Source organism: Phocoena sinus, chromosome 1, assembly GCF_008692025.1.
Source record: "Phocoena sinus isolate mPhoSin1 chromosome 1, mPhoSin1.pri, whole genome shotgun sequence".
NCBI classification, from domain to species: Eukaryota; Metazoa; Chordata; class Mammalia; order Artiodactyla; family Phocoenidae; genus Phocoena; species Phocoena sinus.
This window is the reverse complement of record NC_045763.1, coordinates 56,939,111-56,962,357: the sequence shown is the minus strand read 5'-3', so window position 1 is coordinate 56,962,357 and position 23,247 is coordinate 56,939,111. Positions and strand designations below refer to the sequence as shown.

The 23,247-nt window shown below is 40.9% G+C and overlaps 1 protein-coding gene across 1 annotated transcript in view; it reads right to left on the bottom strand.

Annotated features, from left to right (window-relative positions):
• PDE4B (phosphodiesterase 4B) overlaps window positions 1-6,804 on the bottom strand; it is a 614,195-nt gene extending 607,391 nt beyond the window's left edge. Inside the window, exon 1 of the mRNA XM_032626205.1 lies at window positions 6,686-6,804. The gene's annotated coding sequence lies outside the window, so the exon portion shown is untranslated. The remainder of the gene's footprint in view (window positions 1-6,685) is intronic.
• Between the last annotated feature and the right edge of the window lie 16,443 nt (window positions 6,805-23,247).

Below are 23,247 nucleotides of genomic sequence, written 5' to 3'. Positions count from 1 at the left end.
GTGATAAAATTGCATAGAACTAAACACTTACACAAATAAGTGTAAAACTGGTAAATCCGAATAAGAGCTGCAGATTATATCGTGTCAGTCGCCTGGTTGTGATATTGTGTTATACTTTTCCAAGATGTTACTCTTCGGGAACACTGAATGAAGGGTACACAGGATCTCTCTGTACTATTTCTCACAACTGCATGTAAATCTACAATTGTCTCAAAATAAAAAATTTAATTAGAAAGAATACTGGGTGAAAGTTGTGGGGAAGCTGGTCTTTCACATAGTCTCAAAGTATCACTGTACAGTCTATATTAACCTCAAAGGAAAAAAAAAGGATCAATTTGGTAGCGACCATCTTTCAAGTGCTCTGACTTAGTCACCAGTAATGGGACAACCAGACTCTCCTGTTGTGATACAATAGGAAGTACATATCACCAATTTAGGAGTATTCTTGCTGAAAATATTTAACCTGAACCTAACCAAATGAGTAAGCCATTAGACAAATCCATACTTAGAGACACTCTGTAAGTCAACTGACCTGGACTCAACATAAATATTAATGTCACAAAAAGAAAAAATAGACAAGGGGACTAGCATAAATTAAGCTTTTAAAAATAATGTGAGGATAGTATAAAAAAAAAGAAAATAACTGAAAAGAGTTGATTCTCAGTGTTATATAGTCACAGAAAGACGTCTTATGCCACCAGCAAGGCAGACTGAGTTCATGTGAACCAAATTCCCTTCCACTACAAACACATATATACTTAGATTTTTAAAACGCCGGAAAAATTGAAATAGGTTAAAGTGTTAAGCCTGAAGAAAAAAAAAAGAAAGGTAATCTGTAGCTGTCAGAACAGAAAGGAAACAGATACGGTAATAGCAGGCACAGAAATCGGTAATACAGCAACCCAAAATTATACACAACTTAGATGCAGGCACAAATGCCAAGAGGCTGGAGATTTCACATGTGTTTAGGGACAGGAAACTTAGTTTGGGACCCATGAAAAGAAGGAGCTGAGACCTCTGCCTAAGAACCCTGAAAGAATTGACCATTTAGTTTAAGAAGGACTAGAAGTTTGGCCTGGAAGCAGCAAGAAGGTTTGTCTCTTCCTGGGGTTCTGGATAGAAGAAAAAGAAAAAGGATTCTTTGAATTAAATCCCTAAACAACCTCCCCACACACAGTTTGAATTTACATCACCTGGTATTCCTATCCTGTGGTATAGGAATCTCAAGCCAAGAAATTAATGAAAAAGCCAATTCTACGGATGATCTAGACTTAACGTGGTGATCATTTCACAATACATACAAATAGCAAATCGTTATGCTGTACACCTGAAACTAATAAAATGTCAATTATATAACATGTCAATTATACCTTAATAATTTTTTAAATCTGATAGATCCTAGACCAGAAAAATCCCTAGGTTAATCTACAGAAGCAAACACAATATCACTCTACAGGGAAACTTCCAAAAACTAGGAAGAATATGGCTATCACAGGGAAAAGCCAAAAGCAGAAACCCAGCTGAAGATGAATTCATAATCCCAATAATAAACCACATGAGGAAAGGATCCTCCTTTAAGCGGATATATAGTTCTGGAAGAACCAGTAAACCCAACCACTGGGACGAGTAACTCCCAGAAGAATTCAAGTAAGAAAACAATCTGATACTTATTATAAAATAAGTACATGTATAATTATTAAAGAGAAAATATGAATAGAATCCAAAATAAAAGGATAGAAAAACTCAGGGAAAAAACAGGAAGATATGAAAAGGCATCAAATAGCACTCCTAGAAATAAAAAAATAATTCATAGCTCAATGGAAATTTAAGCAATAGATATCAATGAAGAATTAGTTAGCTGGAAAATAGTCCTGAATAATTACCCAAATGCCTTTTTGAAATATTTCTTAATAGAAAATAATACAGAGGTAACAGACACGAGACACAAAACAGGAAGGTCCAACATATATCTAAGAATTCCAGTGGGAAAAATAGAGACAATGGGGCTTCCGTGGTGGCGCAGTGGTTGAGAGTCCGCCTGCCGATGCAGGGGACACGGTTTTGTGCCCCGGTCCGGGAAGATCCCACATGCCGCGGAGCAGCTGGGCCCGTGAGCCATGGCCGCTGAGCCTGCGTGTCCGGAGCCTGTTTTCCGCAACGGGAGAGTCCACAACAGTGATAGGCCCGTGTACCGCAAAAAAAAAAAAAGAGACAATGAAGGCAACATAATGTATGATGAGATATGCTATGAATTTTTAATAATTCAAGAAACAGAAGAGTCATCTGATTAAAGAAGCATAAGAAATCCCATGAAGAAAACGTAAAAATAAACCCACACCTGGGCATACTTCAGTAAAACTGCAGAACACCAAAGACAGAGTAATCTCTTTTTTGTAAATTGAAGTATAGTTGATTTACAATGCTGTGTTAGTCTCAGGTGCACAGCAAAGTGATTCAGTTATATATATATATATATATATATATATATATATATATATATATGTATATATATATATATATATATACACATATGTATAGTTTTTCAGATTCTTTCCCATTATAGGTTATTACAAGATATTAAATATAGTTCCCTGTGCTATACAGTAGGTCCTTGTTTACCTGTTTTCTATATAGTAGTGTGTCTCTGTTAATCCCAAACTTCTAATTTATAAAGTAATCTTAAAAGCAATGAAGGAACTACTCATCATCAACAAGAGAGACAATATCTTCAAAATGATGAGATAAATAATTGTCAAGTTAGAATCCTGCTCTCAGATAGTCTGTTATTCAAGTGTTAGGATGAAATACAGTTTCAAACAAACAACAACAGTAAAAAGATTCAGAGTTTTATCTGTATATGCTTACCAAATAGCTACATACTTCTAATAAAGAGGAATTTTAATCTAGAAGGAAAGAGAGGGATGCAAGAAGCAATAGCGAACATAGAAAACATGGGTAAATTTAAATGAGCATTGACTATGAAAACAATCAAAAAAAAGGAAAAACTAAATATATAAAAAAATGACATAATGGCTGTAAAAAATGTAGTAGAACTATATCACTATACAATATTATGAAACATGAAGTATGATCAGAATTATAACATTGTAGAGCCTTTTAGTATTCGAGAGGAGAGTAGATATTTTGATTAATATCATCTGTTAAGACAAAACATGAATGTTGAAAACATAAAAATACCTATTACTCAAAGTATAGAAATATATACAATATTTAAATCAATAGACCAAAAAGAGAGTAAAAGAAGTATAAGTCCACTAAAAGGAAAGAATGGTATAACAAGGAGGGACAGAAGAGGATCAAGGACATAGAAATGTCCTCCAGAGAGAAGTGACACTATATTTTAAAAGATTAAAACAGGCAAAACTAATGTGCATGAAGGAGGTGTTGCTATAGGATGGCTTCCCCAGGGCAGCCGACTCCAAGATGAAGTTGAGCATGCAATTTTATTAAGCACTGCCTTGCTATCAACACCTGAGAATGGGGAAGGAAGCAGAAATGGGCAAAGGGAGACTTGGTGCTGCAACCCAAGCCCCATGGGGGTTTCCAGAACCAGAATGGTCCTTCAGAGTTACCTGGAGCTGGACTGAGATGGCCGAGCCTTTATACTCTAACATGGATCAGCCATTGGATGTGAGCTGCCCTGGAAAGTGGTGTGACCTTGGACAAAGGGGCTTTCTACAGTTCAGGCAATCCTCAAAGGGACTGGCCCTCAAAGACCGTCTGCTGATAGCACTCCCACAAGCTGAGGCAACAAGCTCTCCTTGAAGGGGGGTTTGGCACATCACAGGGTCTGCCATATTACCACAAGGTGACTGCAAAACAACAGCGCTCAAAGGAACCCATTTGTCCTGTGATCAACATCCCCAACACTTTCTCTGAAGCCTGCTGCTCAAATTGTCTTGGAAAGAGCAATGACGTTTTATGCCATAATGATAAAAGATAATTCCAAATTGCTAAGCCCCAAATCCTCCTAACTCAAGACTACATCATGTACCTCTTGCTCCCTAATCAAAGTAAGCCAAATAAGAGATTAAGAGCAACCTGGGACTCTTTATTCCTTCACAATTTTAAAGTTTCAGTTTGTAAACGATATAAAAATACCATTATTGTGTCTAATATTTTTATCAAACACAAATCCTTACTCGGGCACAGTACTATTATTAAATACCTGTCTCTAGACAGGCAAAAGACTCCAAGATCAGAAAACCATATATGATTGATATCTCATTCCTCATATCAAAACCAGTTCTATTCAAAAGAAACAAGCATGCTTAAGTGGGTATCCTCCAGAGAAATTCAATATAATTTATCTTTGCAAAATATGTCAAGTCAGAAATAAACTAAAAGGCAGATCGACTGAGAAAAAAGATACAAGTAGACATATTGCAAAATTGATTACCTCACAACTGTTATAAGAAATACAGAGAGATGACAGATATACAGACAGACGGCCTCAATGTAACAATCATGCCCTCTCAACCATTCCAGTCTACTCAACAACTTTACTCATTTTTTGTAATTGGGATTCTGTTGTTGAAAAAACACAAACAGCCAGCAAATATGTTACTAGCCAAGTCCTACAAGTACAGGTTTGAAGAGTTGAATAGACCATTGTTATGCTGAAGACACATGTTGACATTAAGGGGATTTCTCTTGGCATATCGTAATGTAAATGAGGTACCCTCAGAGGTAAGTGCAGCTGAATTTCCTTTTACCTGAAGTGAAATCATTTACCTTATCCACCTTCATGTCGAATTCATGCACAGATAACTTCCAGACCCCTCCCTACACCTCAGGCTTAGGTAAAAACACTAGGCAAAAGTACCCAGATTATTTTGCTTTTATGAAAATTATTGGCAAAACAACCAGCTTTTAGTAAAAGGAAGATGGGGAACGTGGATGGTCCACTAAAAAGAAACCAGCATCTGTACTTTTTTTGAAATTTAATGTGCCTTTTATTTTTACACTGTAGCCCAGGGCTTTCAAGTAGCCAGAAACCTCTGAATTTAAAAGATGGATGTGATTCAAATAACAGTTGTATCTCATACAGATCGAAGAGACAAAATGCACAGATTTATCATTTCTGTTTAGTAATATCATATACATGTGATGTAAACATAATGTAAATATAATGTAATTTTAGGCAGGAGCCTCAAAATATTTCTTTAAATTTATCCCAGGCATGTGTATACACATATATTTGTCTTTAAAATGAACCACACTATTTAAGAGCTATTCCTCTGTGCTCTCTTCATACTTGCTTTAAAAGCCATTGACTACAGTAGGTTCAGAATATTTTGAAATACAGCACTTGGAAGGGGGGTGGTCTGTGAAAAAGGGAAGGAAGGAAGCAAAAGAGGAAGATGGAAAAGGAGGGAAGGCAGGAAGGAAGCGGGAAAAAACACTACACACACACACACACACACACACACACACACACACACACTCGTAGCTTAGAAAGGGCCAGGCCCTAAACACACCCCAGCACCCCTCCCCAAACATGAGACAACGCTTCCCAAAAGTTCCTAGCGGAGCCTTCGTTAAGCCGTGGCCTGGGTGCACCCACTTGTGCCCCAAACCCCGGGCAGGCAGGACCATCCTGGGGCCGCAGCCCTGCAAACTCTCGGGTACTTCAGGCTCCCTCCCGTGCCCGCTGTCAATCACCCGGCACAGCGCGCCAACCCTTCGCCCACTCCCGGGCGAATTCTTCTGCCTTTCTCCATCCCCCCTTGGCTCTCTCCTTCCCAGGGACTTTCCAAAGAGTTCAGGGCCGAAGGCAGAGGCTGAGGAGGAGCGAGCGAAGAGTAAGGGCCGGCTGGCGGATTTACCACAAGGGGTAGGAACGTTGCGGTCAAGGCGACCATCCTGGCGCGGCCCCATATTCCCCCCCGCGCTCCCTACCAGCGCCGCAGCACCCACACTCTCCGTTTCGGCTTCGCTGTGTGACCGAGTAAGAGACAGGGGGAAACAAACCTGCAGCCCACGGGACACCCCTTACCTCAGGCTACCCTCGCGGAAGCCGCCCTCGTCCTGTTCGACGCGCCGCCGCTGCACTGCCGCGGCCGCCGCGCTCTGGACGCGCGGGCTCCGGCGGCGGCTCCGGCGGCGACTCCGCCCGGCGCAGCTAGTCCGTGCGAGGCGAGCGAGCCCTCCGCGCTTCCCTGCGCGGGGCACAAGAGGCAGCGGGGAGACGCCGGCGAGACGCTGGCGCGCCGCTCGCGTGCAGCCCGGCCGGCGATCCACAGCCCGCAGCCACCGCGGAAGCGGGGCCGGCAGCCCCGGAAAGGCGCGCACAAACCAGGGACGGCTGCGGAGCGCGCGCGGACCCGCCGGCGTGGAGGACCTCGCAGGGGCGACACGGACGGCCGCAACGCGGCCCCGAGCTCCTGTCTCCTCAGCTGGCTCTCCAAACTCCCACTCTGTACTCCCACTGCCCCGCTCTCCCGGAGAGACAGCTCGCCGGCGGCACTTGGTCTGCCGCGCTGCGCTCTTCAGCCCGGCGCGGGGAATAACAATTGGATCTTATTGCACGGACTAGATGCTGTGTAGTAGGTTGTAACTGCTGCGGCGGCCACCTGTCAATCCTAAGGAGCAAGGCACACGGTCCCCAGCCGTCTGGCCTCTCCCCGATTCCCCACCCCGCTTATTTTCCTCCCCCACCTACCTCGCCGACCGCCCGCAGTACTCCACCAGCACTAGACCAAGGGAGTTTTGCAAAATAACCCTCACTCTCAGCTGGAAGCTCGCGGCATCTCCCTTCCCTCCCTGGCTGAAGGATTACGCGCAGTCCTGCATGCCTAGCCAAAGCTGGATGCCGAAAAGCCTGGTTTGAACCCCACACTCGCCGCCCCCGCCCCCCGCTCCCATTCATAATCCCAGCGGCCGTCTGCCACTACGCACCCTCCCCCCGCTGGCCGCGCTCGCCGCGATTGGCAGTCCCTGGAACGTGTCAGTCACTCGCCGTGAATACGGTGCTCGAGGCTCCGCAGCCAAGGGTGACACAAAGAGGGATGGGGAGGGAGGGCACTCAGAGCTCGGGTGCGGGAAGGCGAGGGAGTGAGTGGGGCAATTACGTGGAAGGAGCCCGAGGGAGGGTGAGAGTCCGCTGCTCTCTGGTTGCGCAAAGGAGGTCCAAGAGTGGATCAGCGCAGTGCTACTGAGCCAACCGGTCAGATCCCCACCGCGGAGGTGCCCCACCAAGATACCCTGGGAGTGGGTCCCAAAACTTGGGAATTTGTGTGACCCAGCAACAGGCACCCGGAGCCTGACTGCCCCACCTTGAAAGAACGCAGCTGCGTGGAGGCCTGCCAGCTATGGGGGTCTTGGGGGGCGGGGGGCGTTGTGAGAAACACAGCCTTCCTTTTCCCCAGTTGTCCAACCCTTGCAGTCATGGAAAGAGAGAAGAAAGCTGGCAAGGAAAAGAGAAAGATAGGAATGCAGTTAACTCTGCCTACTGAGCTGCTCCAACAAGCTCGAGACCAGAAAGACCTTAATGGATAAAATTGGCTTATTTCTCAGTTTATGCCAATAAATATTAGGGCACACCCATTTGCAGTGAGCACAACATACTGTGCCAGATGCTGGGGTACAGAGATGATTAGGACACAGTTCCTAAACCCAAGGAGCTCACAGCCTGGTGGGAGAAGCAACTATGAAAGCCCAGAACTGACGATACAAGTATTACACTACAGAAACACATACCAATTACATTAGTGGGAGGAATTTTCTCTAGCTGGAGGGGGAATGGGTCATGGAATTAGATCCCTTTTGAACTGTGCATTAAGGGGCAAATAGCAGTGTCCCAAAGAAGTGGCAATAACCTTCTATTATTCAGCAATTAATCCAAACCAGCTTTACATACCCACTCATTCAAAGTCACACCTGAGTGCTTATTAATGTAGATAAGTAATGAACTCCTGCCCTGCACTGTTTCCCAGTTACAGTTTCGGAGGAAACATTACCAAACACTAGCCCTTGGAGTGTAGAACACCTGGTCCTCCCCAGCTGAGATGCTGCCTTCTTGGACCTGTTGCTTTACATCCTATACCATCTACCTTACCTATTAGCTTGAAATTGAGCCCAAAGCCAAAAATTAATAATATGGAAGCAATGAGCATCTGGAGAGAAGCCAATAAATCCTGCAACACGGTCATGGTTCTGACACAGTCTTTGTAAAATGATGACAATATAATCTCTTTTTCCTGAAATCCAGTGATGATTAATTAGTCAGACTCATTAAATATAAAGAGACCGTTGCCCGAACAGAGCGTGGGATGGGAACCTAAACTGTGATTCAGTCTCAGAAAAAAAGAACCAGTCTGAGTGGCACGCTCCCCCTCTCTGAATATTAGAACTTTGAAAAGTATTAACGATTACTAAAGCACTCTAGGTTATTATATCGTCTTCTGAAAAATATGTCCAAAGCGTTCTTGTTGCAAAAAAAGAATTAAATGGACTCCAGTATGAAGATGATGTCATCGATTAAACTATAAGGCAGAAGAGGCACACATGGAGGGGATAAGAGGCACAGAGGGTTTCCAGGGAACCCAGTAGCAGGTATCAGGGGCAACAAAACTATAATCCTTAAAGATGAGGTAGTTGCTGTGAGATGTAGGAGCCCTATTCCTTGTTTGCAAGAACTGGGGAGCACGGAGCTGTTAGCAAAAGGTCTCCTGAACCAAATTTACTTCAGGGACTCAAAGGGAGTACGTTTACAGAGAAGTCATCATTACTGAAAGCAGTCTGTTTTTGAGGCAGCAATAAAAGTGAATCTGTAATGTACTGCTGCATGACGAACCACCCAAAACAATGGTTTAAGAAGCTACCAGTTATTGGCCTACAATTCAGTGAGGTGACAAATCGGGGTGGGCTCAACTGGGATGGCTGGTCTCTGCTCCATGTGGGGTCAGCAGGTCTCATGTATTTGGGCCTCAGGAGGAAAGGCTTGGACACCTGGAGACTCTTTCCAGAAAGCTAGTTCAGGCTTTTTCACATGGAGGTGAAAGAGTTCCCAGTAGCAAGAGAGAGGGCAGGTCCCAATGTTTACACCCTTTCAGAATTCTGCATGTGTCATGTTTGCTAATGTGTCATTGGCTAAAGCAAGTCATACAGCTAAGAATAGAGTCATTGTGGGAGGGCATGGATATGGAACGGTGTCATTGTTGCAGGTCTTTAATACAACAATCTACCACAGAAAGTAAGAGCTTTTTGACTGAGAGAACAGGAAAGCTACCTTGAAGCCTCCATATCAGGAACTTTCTATAAGGACTGACCAGAAAAATATAATTCATTCAGTAGTGAGGAGTGATAAAGAAGAAACTGGCACAAAAAAGGATACAAAGATACTATAAAAGGATACAAAGACACCATTTAAAAAGAAGCATCAAAATTTACCAAGAGATAAGGAAAAAAGAGTTGCCACAGAGCCAATGAAAATTGTGACTATGTATTTTACAAAGAAAAAGAATCCAATAGATAAAACATGAATAGGATTTATTGTTGCCAGGCAATATTCTAACCGCTTTGCAGATATGAACACAATAGATTCTCAATACAACTCTGTAAATTAGGCATGATTGTTTTTCCTATTATGTATATGAAAAGAACTAAGGTACTTAAAAGTTAAATAACTTGTTCAAGATCACACAGCTAGTCAGAGGAGGAGCCAGTATTGAAACCCACTCATTCTTTCTCCAGTGTCTGTAACTCTTATTTGTTAAGCTATATTGCCTCCCTAAATGAAATATATTTACAATTATGTTAACGAAGCAATGTGGTCTATTATGAAAGATAACAGCATAAATGAAGAAACAAAGAAAAGAGACGAGGTTGAAATGAGCTGATATAAATCAGGTATGAAGAAGAAAAAGAACAAAACCATCACAAAAATGAAGACAACACAAATTGGAAGAAACAGAGAGGAATAAGCACTGTGGATAAGTAAGTAACAGTGAAGACAGGTATAAGAAGAATGGCCAACATTAAATGAAAATAATGAGAAATATATTTTTAAAGTATTACATGAAAATGACAGCAATAGAAGAAATATAATGAAGAGCCACCATACCTAAAATCAGAGTCTCTGAAGGAGAAAACCTTAGCAGTGGGACAGAGCAAATACTTTCAAACAGAATTATGAAAGAATTTTCCTGAAATTTAAAAAAAGTCCTGAATCTAAATGTTGAAAGTAAACAACATGCACTAAAGAAAGTTGGTTTATGATAGTTAACTCAAGACATATTATTCCTTACAATTTAATTTCTCTCGCTAGGGAGAAATTAAGTTAAAATTTTCTCTTGGGGGGGCAAAAATGAAAAAAAATTATGGGGACACATTATATTCAATTAGATTATAGTAGATTAGAGTAATCCTTAGGATTATATTAGCATTCTCTTTCTGTGCTTTAACCCTTTATCATTTCTAATTCTTAGTATTTATATCTTTTATATTTTTTTAATTGAAGTATAGTTGATTTACAATATTGTATTGATTTCAGATGTACAACATAGTGATTCAGTACATTTATAGATTATACTCTATTTAAAGTTACTACAAAGTAATGACTATATTTCCCTGTTCTGTACAATAGATCCATAGATCCTTGTTGCTTATCTATTTTGTACTTAGTAGTTTGTATCTCTTTTCTTGATTAATTTAACAGTATTTTAGATGTTATATTTTTATAATGATAAAAACCCAGCTTTTAGAATTATGTATTAATTCTAATAATCACTTTCTTTTCTTCTTCTAAATGACTTAGTTCTTTGTTTCTGTTTTCCTTCTTTTTACTTAGTAGTGTTTTTCTATGTTTTTGAGTTGATGCTTATTTAATTAATTTAGCTAATGCTGTGTCACAGAATCCTGCTAGGTAGTGTTTTCTTTTATCATTATTTTCTAAAACTCCTTCAATTTTTGTTCATGAGTATGTAAGAGAATTTCTTAATAATTTCCAGGTGGAAAGATTTTTGATTTTCTATGGGTTTTATTGCATTTTCAGCATAGATTGGGTCCATAATTCCTTATTTTTAGATTTTATTGAAGTTTTTTTATGGCTTAATATATGGCCATTTTTCATCAATTAAGGCTGCAAAACCATCACAATTTGTAGAAAATATGAGAGTATATCTGGAAAACCGAAGCAACTAAATTGAAAACTATTACAAATAATAAGCAGTATATCAATATAAAAATATTTTTACATATATAAATAACAGTTGGACAATATAATGAATATAATATCTAATTTATATTAGCAAGAAAAAAGCTGAAATATCCAAGAATACAATAAACAGGAAATGTATAAGATCTATACATAGAAAACTTTGGTAGACTAATGAAGGACACAGAAGAAGTATGAACGCATAGAAAGGCATTCCACAGGTTTTTTTTTAAACTTCTTTTAACATCTTTATTGGAGTATAATTGCTTTACAATGGTGTGTTAGTTTCTGCTTTATAACAAAGTGAATCAGCTATATGTATACATATATCATCGTATCCCTCCCTTCTTATGTCTCCCTCACACCCTCCCTATCCCATCCCTCCAGGTAGTCATAAAGCACCAAGCTGATCTCCCTGTGCTATGCAGCTGCTTCCCACTAGCTATCGATTTTACATTTGGTAGTATATATTGTCAATACCACTTTCTCACCTCGTCTGAGCTTACCCTTCCCCTGCCCGAGTCCTCAAGTCCATTCTCTATGTCTTCATCTTTATTCGTGGCCTGCCCCTAGGTTCTTCAGAACACTTTTTTTTTTTTAAGATTCCATATACATGTGTTAGCATATGGTATTTGTTTTTCTCTTTCTGACTTACTTCATTCTGTATGACAGACTCTAGGTCCATCCACCTCACTACAAATAACTCAGTTCTGTTCCTTTTTATGGCTGAGTAATATTCCAGTGTATATATGTGCCACATCTTTTTTATCCATTCATCTGTCGATGGACACTTAGGTTGCTTCCATGTCCTGGATATTGTAAATAGAGCTGCAATGAACATTGTGGTACATGACTCTTTTTGAGTTATGGTTTTCTCAGGGTATATGACCAGTAGTGGGATTGCTTGGTCATATGGTAGTTCTATTTTTAGTTTTTTAAGGAACCTCCATACTGTTCTCCACAGTGGCTGTATCAATTGACATTCCCACCAACAGTGTATGAGGCTTCCCTTTTCTCCACAACCTCTCCAGCATTTATTGCTTGAAGATTTTTTGTTGATGGCCATTCTGCCCAGTGAGAGATGATTTGAATTTCTCTAATGATTTGCTTTTCTTTTGATTTACATTTCTCTAATGATTTGCATTTGCATTTCTTTTAATTTGCATTTCTCTAATGATTAATGATGTTGAGCATTCTTTCATGTGTTTGTTGGCAATCTGTATATCAGCTTTGGAGAAATGTCTATTTAGGTCTTCTGCCCATTTTTGGACTGGGTTGTTTGTTGTTTTGATATTGAACTGCATGAGCTGCTTGTAAATTTTGGAGATTAATCCTTTGTCTGCTGTTTCATTTGAAAATATTTTCTCCCACTCTGAGGCTTGTCTTTTTGTCTAGTTTATGGTTTCCTTTGCTGTGCAAAAGCTATTAAGTTTAATAAAGTTAAACTTAATCCATTTACATTTAAGGTAATTATCAATGTGTATGTTTCTATTCCCATTTTCTTAAGTGTTTTGGGTTTGTTATTGTAGGTCTTTTCCTTCTCTGTGTTTCTTGCCTAGAGAAGTTCCTTTAGCATTTGTTGTAAAGCTGGTTTGGTGGTGCTGAAGTCTCTTAGCTTTTCCTTGTCTGTAAAGGTTTTAATTTCTCTTTCAAATCTGAATGAGATCCTTGCTGGATAGAGTAATCTTGGTTGTAGGTTTTTCCCTTTCATCACTCTAAATATGTCCTGCCAGTCCCTTCTGGCTTGCAGAGTTTCTGCTGAAAGATCAGCTGTTAACCTTATAGGGATTCCCTTCTATGTTATTTGTTGTTTTTCTCTTGTTGCTTTTAATATTTTTTCTTTGTATTTAATTTTTGATAGTTTGATTAATATGTGTCTTGGCGTGTTTTTCCTTCGATTTATCCTGTATGGGATGCTCTGCGTTTCCTGGATTTGACTATTTCCTTAACCATATTAGGGAAGTTTTCAACTATAATCTCTTCAAATATTTTCTCAGTCCCTTTCTTTTTCTCTTCTTCTTCTGGGACCCCTATAATTCGAATGTTGGTGCGTTTAATATTCTCCCAGAGGTCTCTGAGACTGTCTTCAATTCTTTTCATTCTTTTTTCTTTATTCTGCTCTGCAGTAGTTATTTCCACTATTTTATCTTCCAGGTCAGTTATCCGTTCTTCTGCCTCAGTTATGCTGCTATTGATTCCTTCTAGAGAATTTTTAGTTTCATTTATTGTGTTGTTCATGATTGTTTGTTTGCTCTTTAGTTCTTCTAGATACTTGTTAAATGTTTCTTGTATTTTCTCTATTCTATTTTCAAGATTTTGGATCATCTTTACTAACATTATTCTGAATTCATTTTCAGGTAGACTGCCTCTTTCCTCTTCATATGTTAGGTCTGGTTGGTTTTTACCTTGCTCCTTCATCTGCTGTGTGTTTCTCTGTCTTCTCATTTTGCTTAACTTACTGTGTTTGGGGTCTCCTTTTCACAGGCTGCAGGTTCATAGTTCCCGTTGTTTTTGGTGTCTGCCCCCAGTGGCTAAGGTTGGTTCAATGGGTTGTGTAGGCTTCCCGCTGGAGGGGGCTAGTGCCTCTGTTCTGGTGGATGAGGCTAGATCTTGTCTTTCTGGTAGGCAAGACCACGTCCAGTGGTGTGTTTTGGGGTGTCTGTGACCTTATTATGATTTTAGGCATCCTCTCTGCTAATGGTTGGGGTGTGTTCCTGTCTTGCTAGTTGTTTGACATAGGCTTTCCAGCACTGTAGCTTGCTGGTTGTTGAGTGGAGCTGGGTCTTGGCGTTGAGATGGAGATCTCTGGGAGATTTTCCCCGTTTGATATTACGTGGAGCTGGGAGGTCTCTGGTGGACCAATGTTCTGAACTTGGCTCTCTCACCTCTGAGGCACAGCCCTGATGCCTGGCTGGAGCACCAAGAGCCTTTCATCCACACGGCTCAGAATAAAAGGGAGAAAGAAAGAAAGAAAAAGATAAAATAAAATAAGATAAAATAAAAAGTCATTAAAATAAAAAACAAAAAATAATTATTAAAAAAATTTTTAAAGCAATTTTTAAAAAAAGAAAGAAAGAACAACCAAACCAAAAATATCCACCAATGATAAGAAGTGCTGAAAACTATACTAAAAAAAAAAAAAAGGACAGACAAAACCCTAGGACAAATGGTAAAAGCAAAGCTATACAGACAAAATCACACACAGAAGCATACACATACACACAGAAAGAGAAAAAGGGAAAAAAATATATATATATAATTGCTCCCAAAGTCCACCTCCTCAATTTGGGATGATTGGTTGTCTATTCAGGTATTCCACAGATGCAAGGTACATCAAGTTCACTGTGGAGATTTAATCCGCTGCTCCTGAGGCTGCTGGGAGAGATTTCCCTTTCTCTTCTTTGTTCTCACAGCTCCTGGGATTCAGCTTTGGATTTGGCTCTGCCTCTGCCTGTAGGTCGCCTGAGGGCATCTGTTCGCGGCCAGACAGGACGGGGCCAAAGGAGCAGCTGATTAGGGGGCTCTGGCTCACTCAGGCCGGGAGGAGGGAGGGGTACGGACGTGTGGCGAGCCTGCGGCGGCAGAGGCCGGCGTGACGTTGCACCAGCCTGAGGTGCGCCGTGCGTTTTCCCGGGGAATTTGTCCCCGGATCACGGGACCCTGGCAGTGGTGGGCTGCACAGACTCCCAGCAGGGGAGGTGTGGATAGTGACCTATGCTTGCACACAGGCTTCTTGGTGGTGGCAGCAGCAGCCTTGGCGTCTCATGCCCATCTCTGGGGTCTGCACTGATAGCCGTGGCTCGCGCCCCTCTCTGGAGCTCCGTTAAGCAGCGCTCTTAATCCCCTCTCCTCGCCCAACAGAAAACAAAGAGACAAGAAAAAGTCTCTTGCCCCTTCGGCAGTTCCAGACCTTTTCCTGGACTCCCTCCCGTCTAGCTGTGGCCCACTAGCCCCCATCAGACTGTGCTCACACAGCCAACCCTAGTCCTCTCCCTGGGATTCAACAGAAGCCAGAGCCTCTGCTCCCAGCCCCTGCCCATCCCGGCGGGTGAGCAGACAAGCCTCTCGGGCTGGTGAGTGCTGGGTGGCACCGATCCTCTGTGTGGGAATCTCTCTTCTTTGCCCTTTGCACCCCTGTTGCTGCGTTCTCCTCCGTAACTCTGAAACTTCCCCCCTCTGCCACCCGCAGTATCTGCCTGTGAAGGGGCTTCCTAGTGTGTGAAAATCTTTCCTCCTTCACAGCTCCCTCTCACTGGTGCAGGTCCCATCCCTATTCTTTTGTCTCTGTTTTTTCTTTTGCCCTACCCAGGTATACGGGGAGTTTCTTGCCTTTTGTGAGGTCTGAGGTCTTGTGCCAGCGTTCAGTAGGTGTTCTGTAGAAGTTGCTCCGCATGTAGATGTATTTCTGATGTATTTGTGGGGAGGAAGGTGATCTCCACGTCTTACTCTTCTGCCATCTTGAAGCTCATTTACTTTTGTTTTTATTTCCATTACTCTAGGAGGTGGATCAAAAAAGATCTTGCTGTGATTTATGTCAAAGAGTGTTCTTCCTATGTTTTCCTCTAAGAGTTTTATAGTATCCAGTCTTATATTTAGGTCTCTAATCCATTTTGAGTTTATTTTTGTGTATGGTGTCTGGGAATGTTCTAATTTCATTCTTTTACATGTAGCTGTCCAGTTTTCCCAGCACCACTTATTGAAGAGACTGTCTTTTCTCCTTTGTATATCCTTGCCTCCTTTGTCATAGACTAGTTGACCATAGATGCATAGGGGTTTATCTCTGGGCTTTCTATCTTGTTCCATTGATCTGTGTTTCTGTTTTTGTGTCAGTACCATATTGTCTTCATTACTGTAGCTTTGTAGTATAGTCTAAAGTCAGGGAGTCTGATTCCTCCAGCTCTGTTTTTTTTCCCTCAAGACTGCTTTGGCTATTTGGGGTCTTTTGTGTCTCCATACAAATTTTAAGATTTTTTGTTCCAGTTCTGTATACAATGCCATTGGTAGTTTGAGAAGGATTACATTGAATCTGTAGATTGCTTTGGGTAATATAGTCATTTTCACAATATTGATTCTTCCAATTCAAGAACATGGTATATCTCTCCATCTGTTTGTATCATCTTTAATTTCTTTCATCAGTGTCTTATAGTTTTCTGCCTACAGGTCTTTTGTCTCCTTATGTAGGTTTATTCCGAGGTATTTTATTCTTTTTGTTGCAATGGTAAATGGGAGTGTTTCCTTAATTTCTGTTTCAGATTTTTCATCATTAGTGTATAGGAATGCAAGAGATTTCTGTGCATTAATTTTGTATCCTGCAATTTTACCAAATTCATTGATCAGCTCTAGTAGTTTTCTGGTGGCATCTTTAGGATTCTCTATGTATATTATGATGTCATCTGCAAAGAGTGACAGTTTTACTTCCTCTTTTCTGATTTGAATTCCTTTTATTTCTTTTTTTACTCTGATTGCCGTGGTTAAAACTTCCAAAATTATGTTTAATAATAGTGGCGAGAGTGGACATCCTTGTCTTGTTCCTGATATTAGAGGAAATGTTTTCAGTTTTTTACTGTTGAGAATGATGTTTCCTGTGGGTTTGTCATATATGGACTTTATTATGTTAAGGTAGGTTCCCTCTATGCCCAATTTCTGGAGAGTTTCTATCATAAATGGGTGTTACATTTTGTCAAAAGCTTTTTCTGCATCTAGTGAGATGATCATATGGTTTTTATTCTTCAATTTGTTATTATGGTGTGTCACATTGATTGATTTGTGTATATTGAAGAATCCTTGCATCCCTGGAATAAATCCCACTTGATCATGGTGTATGATCCTTTTAATGTGTTGTTGGATTTTGATTGCTAGTATTTTTTTTTTTTTTTTTTTTTTTTTTTTTTTTTTTGCAGTACGTGGGCCTCTCACTGTTGTGGCCTCTCCCGTTGCGGAGCACAGGCTCCGGACGCGCAGGCTCAGCAGCCATGGCTCACGGGCCCAGTCCCTCCATGGCATGTGGGATCTTCCCGGACTGGGGCACGGACCCGTGTCCCCTGCATCAGCAGGCAGACTCTCAATCACTGTGCCACCAGGGAAGCCCCAATTGCTAGTATTTTGTTGAGGATTTTTGCATCTATATTCATCAGTGATACCGGTCTGTAATTTTCTTTTTTTGTAGTATCTCTGTCTGGTTTTGTTATCAGGGTGATGGTGACCTTGTAGAATGAGTTTGTGATTGTTCCTACCTCTGCTATATTTTGGAAGAGTTTGAGAAGGATTGTTGTTAGCTTTTCTCTAAATGTTTGATAGAATTCACCTGTGAAGCCATCTGGTCCTGGACTTTTGTTTGTTGGAAGATTTTTAATCACAGTTTCAATTTCATTACTTGTGACTCGTCTGTTCATATTTTCTATTTCTTCCTGGTTCAGTCTTTGAAGGTTATATCTTTCTAAGAATTTGTCCATTTCTTCCAGGTTGTCCATTTTACTGGCATAGAGCTCTTTGTATCTCTTAGGATGCTTTGTATTTCTGTGGTGTCTGGTGTAAATTCTCCTTTTTCATTTCTAATTTTATTGATTTAAGTCCTCTCCCTGTTTTTCTTGATGAGTCTGGCTAATGGTTTATCAATTTTGTTTATCTTCTCAAAGGACCAGCTTTTGAGAGCGTGGCATGGACATATATACACTACCAAATGTCAAATAGATAGCTAGTGGGAAGCAGCCGCATAGCACAGAGAGATCAGATCGGTGCTTTGTGACCACATAGAGGGGTTGGATAGGGAGGGTGGGAGGGAGGGAGACGCAAGAGGGAAGAGATATGGGGACATGTGTATATATATAACTGATTCACTTTGTTATAAAGCAGAAACTAACACACCATTGTAAAGCAATTATACTCCAAAAAAGATGTTTAAAAAAAAAAAAAAGAACCAGGTTTTAGTTTTATTGATCTTTGCTATTTTTTTCTTTGTTTCTATTTCATTTATTTCTGCTCTGATGTTTATGATTTCTTTCCTTGTACTAACCTTGGGTTTTGTTTGTTCTTCTTTCTCTAGTTCCTTTAAGTGTAAGGTTAGATTGTTTATTTGAGATGTTTCTTGTTTCTTGAGGTAGGCTTGTATTGCTATAAACTTCCCTCTTAGAACTGCTTTTGCTGTACCCCATAGGTTTTGGATCATCGTGTTTTCATTGTCATTTATCTCTATGTACTTTTTGATTTCCTCTTTGATTTCTTCAGTGATCTCTTGGTTATTTAGTATCGTATTGTTTAGCCTATATATGTTTGTGTTTTGTACGTTTTTTTCCCTGTAATTTATTTCTAATCTCATAGCATTGTGGTCAGAAAAGATGCTTGATATGATTTCAATTTTCTTAAATTTGCTGAGGCTTGATTTGTGACCTGAGATGTGATCTATCCTGGAGAATGTTCCATGTGCACTTAAGGAGAAAGTGTAATCTGCTGGTTTTGGATGGAATGTCCTATAAATATCAATTACATCTATCTGGTCTATTGTGTCATTTAAAGCTTGTGTTTCCTTATTAATTTTCTGTTTGGATGATCCATCCATTGGTGTAAGTGAAGTTTTAAAGTCCCCCACTATTATTCTGTTATTGTTGATTTCCTCTTTTATAGCTGTTAGCAGTTGCCTTATGTATTGAGGTGCTTCTATGTTGGTGCATATATATTTATAATTGTTACATCTTCTTCTTGGATTGATCCCTTGGTCATTATGTAGTGTCCTTCCTTGTCTCTTGTAACATTCTTTATTTTAAAGTCTGTTTTATCTGATAGGAGTATTGCTACTCCAGCTTTCTTTTGGTTTCCATTTGCATGGAATATCTTTTTCCATCCCCTCACTTTCACTCTGTATGTGTCCCTAGGTCTGAAGTGGGTCTCTTGTAGACAGCGTATATGTGGGTCTTGTTTTTGTATCCATTCAGCGAGCCTGTGTCTTTTGGTTGGAGCATTTAATCCATTTACATTTCAGGTAATTATTGATATGTATGTTCCTATGACCATTTTGTTAATTGTTATGGGTTTGTTTTTGTAGGTCCTTTTTTTCTCTTGTGTTTCCCACTTAGAGAAGTTCCTTTAGCATTTGTTGTAAAGCTGGTTTGGTGGTGCTGAATTCTCTTAGCTTTTGCTTGTCTGTAAAGCTTTTGATTTCTCCATCAAATCTGAATGAAATCCTTGCCAGTTAGAGTAATCTTGGTTGTAGGTTCTTCCCTTTCATCACTTTAAATATATCATGCCATTCCCTTCTGGCTTGTAGAGTTTCTGCTGAGAAATCAGCTGTTAACCTTATGGGAGTTCCCTCGTATGTTATTTTGTCAGTTTGATTACTATGTGTCTCGGCTTGTTTCTCCTTGCATTTATTCCGCCTTGGACTCTCTGCGCTTCCTGGACTTGGGTGGCTATTTCCTTTCCCATGTTAGGGAAGTTTTCAACTATAATCTCTTTAAATATTTTCTTGGGTCCTTTATCTCTCCCTTCTCCCTCAGGGACACCTATACTGTGAATGTTGTGTTTAATGTTGTCCCAGAGGTGTCTTAGGATGTCTTCATTTCTTTTCATTTTTTTTTCTTTATTCTGTTCTGTGGCAGTGAATTCCACCATTATGTCTTCCAGGTCACTTATCCATTCTTCTGCCTCAGTTATTCTGCTATTGATTCCTTCTAGTTTAGTTTTCATTTCAGTTATTGTATTGTTCATCTCTGTTTGTTTGTTCTTTAATTCCTCCCTGTGTTTGTTCTTTAATTCTTCTAGGTCTTGTTAAACATTTCTTGCATCTTCTCAATCTTTGCCTCCAGTCTTTTTCCGAGGTCCTGGATCACCTTCACTATCATTATTCTGAATTCTTTTTCTGGAAGGTTGCCTATCTCCACTTTGTTTAGTTGTTTTTCTGGGGTTTTATCTTGTTCCTTCATCTGGTACATAGCCCTCTACCTTTTCATCTTGTCTATCTTACTGTGAGTGTTTTTTGTTCCATAGGCTGCAGGACTGTAGTTCTTCTTGCTTCTGCTGTCTGCCCTCTACTGGATGGGGCTATCTAAGAGGCTTGTGCAAGCTTCCTCATGGGAGGGACTGGTGGTGGGCATAGCTGGTTGTTGCTCTGTTGGGCAGAACTCAGTAAGACTTTAATCCGCTTGTCTTCTGACAGGTGAGGATGGGTTCCCTCCTTGTTGGTTGTTTGGCCTGAGGTGACCCATCACTGGAGCCTACCCGGCTCTTTGGTGGGACTAATGGCGGACTCTAGGCAGGCTCATGTCAAGGAGTACTCCCCAGAACTTCTGCTGCCAGTGTCCTTGTCCTCACAGTGAGCCACAGTCACCCTCCACCTCTACAGGTGACCCTCCAACACTAGCAGGTAGGTCTGCTTCAGTCTCCTATGGGGTCACTGCTCCTTCCCCTGGGTCCCGATGCACACACCACTTTGTGTGTGCCCTCCAAGATTGGAGTCTCTGTTTATCCCAGTTTTGTCAAAGTCTTGCAGTCAAATCCCAGTAGCCTTCAAAGTCTGATTCTCTGGGAATTCCTCCTCCTGTTACCGGACCCCCAGGTTGGGAAGCCAGACGTAGGACTCAGAGCCTTCACTCCAGTGGGTGGACTTCTTTGGTAATAGTGTTCTCCAGTTTGTGAGTCACCCACACAGCAGTTATGGAATTTGATTTTATTATGATTGTGCCCCTCTTACTGTCTCATTGTGGCTTCTCCTTTGTCTTTGGATGTGGGGTATCTTTTTTGGTGAGTTCCAGTGTCTTCCTGTCAATTATGGTTCAGAAGTTAGTTGTGATTCCAGTGCTCTCGCAAGAGGGAGTGATCGCACGTCCTTCTACTCTGCCGTCTTGAGCCAATCTCTCCAAAATTTGGTTTTTTTAAACCATTTTCACAGAAAGGTAACAGGTTTTTTCCCCAAGTTGGAAATCTTATTTTTGTTACAAAGAGGAACAGCCAAATGGAAGCAATGCATAGGGCAAGGTCTGGGGAAATGGCACAGAGCTTCTTTGCTGTCTCTGAGAAAGCCACTCTCCTGAAGCCTCCAAGTCCTCCTATATAGTTCTCTTTATCTTCTCTATTTGGTGAGACATCATTCGTGTACTTTTTTTCATACTATTCTCTAGACATGATTTCCTTTAGTTCTTTGGAGATATTAATAGCTCATTTAAAGTCTTTGTGTGATAGGTCCAACATTGGGGCTTCCTCAGCATACTTTCTATTTGGTGTTTTTATTTTCCTGTGTATGGCCCATACATTCCCATTTCTTTGCATGTATCATAAATTTTTGTTGAAAACTGGATGTTTAAAATAATATATTGTATTAACTCTGAGAAATCAGATCCCCACCCCTCAGTGTTTGTTGTTATTGCTGCTTGTTGTTTTTGTCTTTTCTGTTTGTTAGTTTAGTGACTTTCCTGGACCCATGCTATGAAATCTATATTCTTTATCATGTACAAGCACTTTGGGTTCTGCTCAGTCATCTTAGTGTGGTCAGGTAACTACTGGACAGGGATTTCTTTAATGTCTTGACTCATTCGGTATCCCAGCCTTTGTTGAAGGACTCTGTATGTGCATGGGGGCATGCCTTCAACACCCCAGAGTCAGTTTAATGTTCTGCCTTAGCTTCATTTCCTGCTTGCACAAAGCCTCAAGGACAACTATATGTGAGAGTGTAGGGCCTTCTCAAGTTTTTCTGTTGCATGTCCACAACCCTGTATATGAGTGTGATTTTCTAGATTCTCAGGAATATTTGGAGCTTTTCAAAACTCTTATAGACTTATTTTTCCCCAGGTTTTCTTTAAAGATTTTTGGTCAGTTTCTTATTAGCCCCAACTGGTAATGCCACTGCAGGCAGCTGTTATGCTAAATAACTGCTGCTAATTCTATTCAACAAATGGCCTGTGGGGAAGGCTGTTTGCACAGAGCAGAGCTCTGAATCAGGCCAAGTAAAAGACCTGGAGAACAGAGGTTTTCAATGAACTTCCAGACAGGTCAATAGTAACAATCCTCTTTAGATGGGGCTTTTAGAGAGCTCAAAACCTGTTCTGAACCTTTCGTTGGCTACTAGGTTGCTAGTTTCACAGAGACTATATTTGCAGGGTGCGTTGGGCTTATAGCTGGTGCGTTAAATTAAACTTATGCAGATTATGACCTGTAAAATGAGGAGGCACAAGCCACCCATGTGGGGTCAGCAGGTAGGTCCCTCAACGCCCAAGCTTCCACTTCAGGGAAATGGAAACTTCAGGGCCTTTTTGATTGAAAGTGAAGTTTCATTATACCCACACAAAGGAAGTAAAGTCACAAGATTTATTACTTACAAATTCTAGAAATGGGAGGGTAGGGTTGGGAGAGTGCAACGAGCAGGAGGAAGGGCAGTCCTCTGTCCCAGGTCACCAGTGGGCTGGAGATAAGAGAGCAGAGTAGCAAGCACCTATTACTTACAAGGTGGTTGGGGTGACAATCACTAACTTTTCATGGGCTCAACTCCAGTTATTTTAAAAGATGCGCTGGGGAAAGCAAGGCAGAAACTTGTGGCAGGAATCCTAAACTCAGGTCCTTATCTAAATGTCCATGTTTGGTGTGAGCAGGGTTGTCATACTGTAAAGTGCCTAGGCAGCAACTCAAAATAGCTGTTTTCTCTTCACACAGAGTTGATTATTTTCAAGGCTACCATGGAGCTGGGGAAAGGGATATGGGGTTAGTGCAAGTTAAAAGGCTCAGTTTTATTGAGATGTAGCCATTTTTCTTGAATAAACGCTCTTTGGATTGTTACAAATCTTTAATTTTCAGAGTTTGAAAAGGTTGATTTTGACAGATTTTGCCAGTGTTCTTGTTGCTTTTATGGAGGAATAGATATTTGGAGGTCTTTATTCCATCATTCCAGAAGTAATATTGCAGACATTTTTGCACATATAAAAAATTCTTGGGCTTCCCTGGTGGCTCAGTGGTTGAGAGTCCGCCTGCCGATGCAGGGGACACGAGTTCGTGCCCCGGTCTGGGAAGATCCCACATGCCAAGGAGCGGCTGGGCCCCTGAGCCATGGCTGCTGAGCCTGCACATCCAGAACCTGTCCTCTGCAACGG